Source organism: Poecilia formosa, unplaced genomic scaffold (assembly GCF_000485575.1).
Source record: "Poecilia formosa unplaced genomic scaffold, Poecilia_formosa-5.1.2 Scaffold330, whole genome shotgun sequence".
NCBI lineage: Eukaryota > Metazoa > Chordata > Actinopteri > Cyprinodontiformes > Poeciliidae > Poecilia > Poecilia formosa.
In genome coordinates, this window is record NW_006800269.1 from 6,267 (window position 1) to 9,253 (window position 2,987).

Genomic DNA, 2,987 nt, shown 5'->3' on the forward strand with positions numbered 1-2,987 from the left:
CTTCTTCTTCTTCTTCTTCTTCTTCTTCTTCTTCTTCTTCTTCTTCTTCTTCTTCTTCTTCTTCTTCTTCTTCTTCTTCTTCTTCCATGGCAGTTTGGACAGAGGCGCGCGCGCAGAGAGGCAGTCTTTAATCAGGCTTTACGGGCTGGAAAGTGAGAGAATCTAAACGTGACGTCAATGCCTAGTAACTGACGCAGCCCTTCAACATAAAATGGCTTTTTATTTATTTATTTATTTCCCCCCACCACCACCACCCCTCCTGCTCTCTCTTCTCGTCAGCAAAGCTTAATTACTCAAATTTACAGCGCTCCGTCAACTAAAGAAAAAAGAAGGAAAGAAAGAGAAAGAAAATCCCCTGCAGGCGGCGCCGGGCGGTCCGCGTCCATCACTACTTGGACAGATTTGGCGGTCAGGAGTTTCGGTGAGCTGAAGTAACACCGGAACCAGAAGCTTCTGAAGAGGGCGACAAGACATCAGATGTAGCCGATGTGTTCACAGTGTAGTTGTTAGGAAGGAAAGTGACGATGAAAGGATCAAAACTGACTTCTTTTATTTATTTATTTTATTTTATTTTTATTTTTTTATTTTTTGGCGCAACGGATGAGGAACGCTCTTGAGCAGAGTTGGAGAAACAGACAGCCAAAGAAAAAAAAAAAAGATATGATGCACTTCACATAAAGATCCCAAGCGATGCACTCGTGAGTGTACGCTTTTTTCCCTTTTTTTTTTTTTTGCACTGCTAAAAATAGCATCATAGTTTTGATCGTGAGCCAGAAATAGACAGACGGGTTTCACTTTTGTAAAGAAAAAAAAGAGAAAGAAACAAAGAAAGAAAGGAGGCGATCCAACTTGGACGTGCTACTGTAAGCCTGTTTGAAAACAAGTGTTTGTGTGTGTTTGTGTGCGTGTATGTGCGCGCGCGCGCGTGTGTGTGCGTGCGTGCGTGCGTGTGTGCGTGTGTGTCAGAGTGTCAATCTGTTGCATTTCTCTGTTTCCACTAAAACAAACTCAATGTCTCTCTGTGCATCTCCCTCATTTTCTTTGCAGCTTTGAGAGAGGACGGGCCACACTCACGGTGAGAGACATCTGCACACGCAATGTTGATCCTCATGTACTTCTATGTCTCTGTATGTGTGTGTGTGTGTGTGTGTGTGTGTGTGTGTGTGTGTGTGTGTGTATTTATATATAAATACACACAGTGTTATATTTATATATATTTGTGTGTGTATGTGCATACTTCTCTTCCTTCCTTCTGCTCTGCCTCGTACTTGACTCCAAGTCATTCGGAGGATTTTTTTTTTAAATTATTTTTTTGGGGAGACACAGCTCTTCCTGCAGAGCAGGAATCTCCCCCTTTTTCAGTAAATAAGCTCGAGCAGGGGAAAAAAAAGTCTCTTTGTTTGTTGGCGCTGTTGAGTCTCTATTACGCGTTTAATTCTCCTCCCTCCCATTTCTGTGCTTAACCGCGACAGCGAAGGGGGGAAACCCTGCTCTGATTAGCGCTTTACGGACGACTTTCCCATCGGTTTCTTGCTTTATTTTTTGTATTTTTATTTTTTTTACTCTTAACGTCCAAAAGAAGAATCGTGTTGACAGAAAAGCCGCTGGATGAAAAGGAGGAGAGAAGGGAGCTGCTGCTGCTGCTGCTGCAGAGAGCTGGGCGCACCGCATGGGGAAACCCGGGAGCTGTCCAAGCAGCAGTGGTGCTGAAACTACACCAAGTGGCAGTAGTGGGCTGTTGCTGTGCATGCGTGTACGTGTGTCTTTTTATATGCATGTGTGTGTGTGTGTGTGATATATATATATATATATATATATATATATATATATATATATATATATATATATATATATATATATATATATATATATATATATATATATGTGTGTGTGTGTGTGTGTGTGTGAATACTCTGGAGTTTAGCTGGTGTTGTTTTTGGGCCACTGCTTGGGTGTGTTTTCTCTCTCTCTCTTTTTTTTTTCTGAAGATAAAACTTCCTCGCAGTCAATGACTGGAGACAGACAGACAAACTGTAGCAGAGCTTTTGTCTAACGTAAAACTTTAAATCGCCTCATCCGAAGACGGAGGGATTAAAGAAAGAGAGAAGACGAAGAGGCATCAGGAAAATTTGGATCAGCGTAGAAAACACCTGATCCCCCCACCCCCACCCCTCAGCCCTCCAGCGTTTTCATTTTTAGCCGTGTTTGCAGTTCTTTATTATCTTTTGCTTCCCGGCGAGCGGAGGGCGAACACGAGTGGGAGATGAAGCAGCAGCTGCCTGCCACCGTGGCCTCTAGCCTCTCAGACAGAGGGAAGGGAAAAGGAGAAAGGGATACCCCCCCAAGCCTCCCCCCACCTTTTTTTTTGTTTTTAACGTGGTGGAGGCACTATGGCGACTGTCTGCAAGGCTCTGCGAGCCCGGCAGGGACAGCAGCGGACAGCACGCTGCCCTGACAATCAGAACGAGACAAATTTCTCAGCATTGCGAACTTCGAGGCTTCCGTACAACAAAGAAGGACAGGATGGGGACGAGGGGGAGAGATAAAAACCGTAACAAACGCCTTTTCCATGCAAAAAGGAAAACAAAATACAACAACAAAAAAATCCGTCTTCGGGCGACGTTTACGATACATCGCTCCACCTCTTAAAAAACAACACACACACAGCAAAGAAAGAAAAACAATAACAGGAAAAAGACACAATTTCTTCTATCCTTTCGTGGCGTAAAACGCGCCAGTGTCGAGCCCTCGCGCAGTAATGCAACACCGAGCGTGTAATTTCAGTGGAAACAACGCGGATTCCCGAGTCGTGACTGCCAAAGTGAGTCATGTGCGCGTTGGCTGCGTCAGGAGAGGCAGTCACTGTGCAGCGCCGACGGTAGGGGGAAGAGTCGTGACTGACTGAGCTGCAAATAAAAAAAGACCACCCAATAAAAAAAAGAAAGGAAGAAAAAAAAGAGAAGCAAGAAAAATATATACAAAAACAA

General features: G+C 44.1%; 1 long non-coding RNA gene across 1 annotated transcript in view; it reads left to right on the plus strand.

The window, feature by feature from the left end:
* Window positions 1-13: 13 nt before the first annotated feature.
* Window positions 14-2,987, plus strand: part of LOC107833111 (uncharacterized) — a 5,452-nt gene continuing 2,478 nt past the window's right edge. The window contains exons 1-2 of the long non-coding RNA XR_001658819.1: window positions 14-698; window positions 1,048-1,075. This is a non-coding gene — a long non-coding RNA (uncharacterized LOC107833111). The remainder of the gene's footprint in view (window positions 699-1,047; window positions 1,076-2,987) is intronic.